The 5473-nt window shown below is 45.6% G+C and overlaps 1 pseudogene; it reads right to left on the bottom strand.

Annotated features, from left to right (window-relative positions):
• Window positions 1-1914: 1914 nt before the first annotated feature.
• LOC131478831 (cyclin-dependent kinase 1-like) lies at window positions 1915-2641 on the bottom strand (annotated as a pseudogene).
• Window positions 2642-5473: the final 2832 nt, after the last annotated feature.

Here is a 5473-nt window from a genome sequence, read left to right as displayed (position 1 = left end):
CCTGTAACATCCACTTACAGGTCTAGGAATTTCCTCTGTATTTCATTCCGAGCAGTGTGCTAAAACTTGGAATCCACCATTTTTGCAAGGGAGACCCTGATCCAGTCTCTCTTCAGCTACCACTTCCTTGATACAAACCGTTCTTTGTTTTTATTTCTCCTTTCCCCTTCTCATGAAAAATTTTTGTACTTCCCTGAATAGCTCCTCAGTTGATTTCTCATTCCAGCCAGCAGTCATTTTTAGTTTCTTTGTAATATCCAGCCAGCTCTTAAATATGAAACTCACCTTTACAAGCCCTTGTGCCACTGGAACTTCTGCATCCTGTCTGGAGTATTCCTTCATCTGGTTTCTATGCACCTAGAAATGCAGAAAGGCTTTCTGCTTTTTCCTGTTGAATTTCAAATGTTTTGGAGACATTTTTTCTTTTTTGAATTTATTTTTATTCATTTGAAAGGCAGAAAGACAGAGAATATGTCTGCTCTGCTATTTGAATTCCCAAATGTTTGCAGCAGCTGAAACTGGGCCATGTGAAGCCAGGAACCCAGAAGGCAGTTTGGGGCAGATGACAGGACGCAAGCACCTGAGCTGTTGCTGCTGCTTCCAGGGTGTGCATCAGCAAGTAGCTAGAATCAGAGCCAGAGCTGGGACTTGAACCCAAGCCCTCTGGTGCGAGATGCACCAACCCCTTGCTAGGACTTTACTCCTTAAGGAGACAGAATGTGTCTGTAGAAAAACAAACACAGCGAGACCACAGAAGTGCAGGAAGTTGAGGATGGTGGCCATTCCAAATGCCACCTGGGGTTGAGTAATTCCAGGAAGTTGAGGATGGCTACAGGAAATGAAACCCAGAAGTGATGGCAGCTCAAAAGACAGTAAGAGTAGGGGGCAACTGAAGAACCTGGAGAATTCTGGGGAAAGTCAAGGGGGATAAGCAGGAGGAGACACTGAAGAGTGGGCTACAGGCAGCAGAAGTGTGGAGGGTTTGGGGTCACTCTGTGTAATGCTGAAGTGCTCTCCCTCTGCTAGCATGAAGGAGGGGCTCCATTTTCCCAGGTCTTTTGGTGACTCACTCTCAAAGGCAGTAAGAATAAAAGGCTGGTCGTGGGGTTACTGCAGTTTTCCTGCCATCACCCCTTGGATCTATTTGCTCATCTTCCTTCCTTAGGAAATGCAGACAGCACACTCCTTCCTAGGCTCCGTTGACAACCCTTCCTTTGCCTGCAGACAAAGCTGCTTGGTTCCTGCTGTTTTTTTTTGGTTCTCTAAGGTATAGCTCACCCTTCACCCGTCCTGCAGCCAGCTAGTTCATTGCCAACCAGTTAGCCCATTAACCTGACACAACCACTGCTCTGCTAGTTGGCCAGCTTCAACTCACTCTGTAGCCAGTTCTCTGGAAAGTCTGGTGTTCAGTTAGCTAACAAATCCATCTGCCCGTTACCAGAAATATGTTCAGCAGGATCATGGATGAACGTTTTCAGGAGTGGATCCTTGTGAATCCCATCCAACTTTCTAACATGGGATGATAAGCTTCCTGGTTCCCATCTAGAACAGGTATTCTTTTTTTTTTAAAGATTTATTATTTTTATTACAAAGTCAGATATACGGAGAGGAGGAGAGACAGAAAGGAAGATCTTCTGTCCGATGATTCACTCCCCAAGTGAGCCGCAACGGGCTGGTGCACGCAGATCCGATGCTGGGAACCTGGAACCTCTTCCGGGTCTCCCATGTGGGTGCAGGGTCCCAAAGCTTTGGGCTGTCTTCGACTGCTTTCCCAGGCCACAGGCAGGGAGCTGGATGGGAAGTGGAGCTGCCGGGATTAGAACCGGTGCCCATATGGGATCCCGGGACGTTCATGGCGAGGACTTAAGCCGTTAGGCCACGCCGCTGGGCCCTAGAACAGGTATTCTTACAGTCCTATAACAACTCCACTGCTGGGCTGGCATCATTGCTGGGAGTCCTGGAGAATGGATAAGGTCCTAAATCTCCATGAAAATGTGGTTTCTTAGTTGTTGATTCTGCAAATATGGTGCCTATCCCAAACACCAACTGGGCTTGAGTAATGAGCCGGCTGCAGCTCCCCTTCCCCTCAGAGCGCTGCATCCTCTTGTGTGCACACTGCCACAGGTGTGACAAAAGTTCTGATGAGGGCCACACCAGCTAGTTTAATAGCTGCTTTGTGATCAATCAATAAATATTTGTCTTTGTGAACAACTCTTCTAAAGTGACAAAACACAATTCCCTTTTGATACAATAACTCTTAAATAATAAGGAATCCATAAACTGACCAGGAGGGGTTGAATCCAATATTTCTTGATATATAAAAAAGGAATTCAATGATGAGCTATAAGCTGCAATCCTACATTAGTACAGCTTGAATACGGACTATATTTGGATGGTGAGGTTCTTTTAATAAAGAAATTTCCAAGATTGCAGCATTAGGAACCCCTCCCTCCTCATTTTCAAGGTCACACCTTGACCTTCAGTGTGTCTATGCTTACACATCCACATGCACGACTCTGGCATCTTCTCCAGCTCTCTCCATCTTGGTAGAGTCCTCCATGGTTAATTGGGAAGTTTGGTCGGGCCCAGCTAATTACCTCCTCCATGGCAGCTGCAGGGCCAGATGCCACATCTGCAACATGCTTCGCTTAACTTCCCAGGCCAGCCTGGACACTAAGAACTGTTATTATTATTTTATTGTATTTCCATTTATGCTATGACTTTTTTCATAATGTGTTCTTACCTTAAATATTTGGCTTAATTCATTTTAGGGCTTAACTTATATTCTCAAACAATCATGTGGTTTCCTTTTTCACTTTATTTTCATCAAGCTTCAATATCAAGATTACTCTAGCCTCCAGTTGTTTTTGTCGTTGTTGTGTTTTAGCAAGTAATTTAGGAGCTCCTGGCTAAGGAGCAGCTCAGCTCTGATCATTGCGCTCACTTGGGGAGTGAACTCGTAGATGAAGATCTTTTTCTTTGTCGCTCCTTCTCGCTGTAAATCTGCCTTTCCAATAAGATAAAAAAAGAAAAATCTTTAAACAGAAAGTGCAGGTTCTTTCTGCCTTAATTTTCAATATCATTCGCCCCCTGGTGGCCTCCCTGCTCAGCCCTGGTGCTCCGCCGTGCAGCAGCAGAGCCGCCACCTAGGCTCCGAGTGGTACACACAGCTAACATCCTTTTCAAATTGTGGCTATTGAGGTATTACCTTTTTCTTTTCCCTCAAATTAACAATGGTGATATGTGATTTCCCAAAATAGGATCCACCTAAGATTATGGAAAAATATTATGGACTTAATACTGTAATGTGACGTATTATTTTAGGGATTTTTAAAGATGTATTTATTTTACTTGAAGGAGTAGAAGAGACAGAGACCTCTCACCCACTGGTTTGTATCTCAAATGCCCACTCCAGCCAGAGGCGGGGCAGTCTGTGTGTAGGGGCACAAGCACTTGGCCATGCTCTGCTGCCTCCCCAGGCCAGAAGCAGGGCGCTGGGTTGAAGGTAGAGCAGTTGGAGCACTAGTCGGCACTCCCACGGGATGCCAGTGGCACAGGCAGAGGATTACCCCGACACACCAGCCACCAGCCTTTACCTTAGTTTTAAATCTTTGACATCAGGGCACGCTACTTTCTCAATCCAAACTGCCTGTGATTTCTGCATCTTGTTCACATTTTCAGAATTGTATTTAATCCACTTAGAGATTCTTTCCTAAAAGTCATATTTGGAATTGTGAGTTCTAGGACTGTAGAAATTTTTACATTTACTAATTCATAGTTTTAAAGCTATTTTTCCCCTGAGCTATAGGCAGCTGCCTACATTGCCTTGTACACTGAGAAGAAACAAGCTCTAAAGCCATGGGACACAGAAAGAACCTAAGAGTGTATTATTAAGTGAAAAAAGCCAATCTGAAAAGCATATATGTTATATACTCCAACACCATACCATCCTGGGGAAAGTGAAACTATGGAAATAGCAAAAAGCTCAGTGTTAGCCAAAGGTTGGGGACATAAAGATGAGTCAGCATTCAGAGAGATTCAGAGGGCACTGAAACTTCTCTGTGAGATAACACCAGGCTCCCTATATGTGCTTTTCCAAACCCATAGAACACACAGCACAAGCGTGACTCATTGAGTGGGACAAATGCAGGAGTCTGGCTGAAGACACTGCTGCCACTTTTGTTAGAGGATGCCTGTGCACGGGTGGGAAAAACAAGAGCTCCATTTCCTTTTGCTCCCTTTTGTTGTGACCTAACAGTTCCATTCCCAGTCCCATTGACCCCAACAAATCTGTTGGGGAAACTCCTGAGTGCCCAGGTAAACATCCACTTGCACTTGCCCAGCACCGTGCAGCAAGTCCTTCACAGCCTTAAGTCAGAAGGGTGGCTTTCACAGCAGTTGCTTTTAAAGAGCTTAATATGAAATGCAGGTGTGTCTTTTAATTGCCTTTTAAATTTACTAATGTTTTTCAAAGGCATGTGTATTTAAAAGGCAGGATTGTAGAGAGAAGCCTTCCATCTCCTGGTTGACTCCCTTAATGGCCACAATGATCAGGACTGAGCTAGACCAAAGCCAGGAACCTCGAGCTTCCTCACTGTCTCCCACACGGCTGCAGGGCCCCAAGCACTTGGGCTGGCCTCTGCTGCTTTCCAAAGCACATTATAAGGGTGCTGTATTGAAAGTGGAGCAGTCAGGGTCCAAACTGGTGCCAATATGGGATGTTAGCACTGCAGGTGACAGCTTAACCTTCTACATGACTATAACAGTGGCCCCTTACTTTTCCCCTTCTTTGAGGTTTATTTATGCATTTGTTTATTTATTTCTGAGCCAGGGCTACAGAGAGAAAGAGACAAAGAGAAACATAGATCTTTCATCCACTGGTTGATGGTTACCACAGTTAAAGGAAGTGGGTGGACACCACAGTGACCTCAGCCAGAGATCTGGCACACCCTGAAGGCAGCCAAGGCCATGTATGGGCCAATGATGGACAAAGGTGAACATTTCTTGCCCTATCAGGTCCCAAGCAGGACTGATGCCAGCACCCATGGCAGAGGGGCATAAAACCTTTGTCTGCTACCCAGCTTGTCTTTCCCACTAGCTGTTCCTTCCTCTCCTGCTCATTCTTCCGCAGCGTGGGGAAAGGCCCAGGAAGGACTTCTCTTTGCTTTATAAATGCCTGTTTGTACTCGGCTGGCTTTTTCTTTCTTGGGTGTTTGGCATAGCTAACACTAGTTTACTCCCAAATGGCCACACTGGCCTTAGGTAGGCCAGAGCAATGCACGAGGCAGGAGTTTCATCTGTATATTCCAAGTGAGCTCAGAGACTTCAAGCACTTGGCCCATCTTCTGTTGTTTCTCCTGGCAGATCAGCAGGGAGCTGGGCCAAGATGGACCAGCCAGGATTCAAAGTTGTGCCCACATGGGATGCAGACACCTACACGGGCTTAATCCACTCTCGCACAACCCTGGTTCTT

The sequence above is a fragment of the Ochotona princeps genome, unplaced genomic scaffold (assembly GCF_030435755.1).
Source record: "Ochotona princeps isolate mOchPri1 unplaced genomic scaffold, mOchPri1.hap1 HAP1_SCAFFOLD_713, whole genome shotgun sequence".
Taxonomy (NCBI): domain Eukaryota; kingdom Metazoa; phylum Chordata; class Mammalia; order Lagomorpha; family Ochotonidae; genus Ochotona; species Ochotona princeps.
Note: the sequence above shows the minus strand (reverse complement) of the source record. Positions and strands in the feature narration are given on the sequence as shown.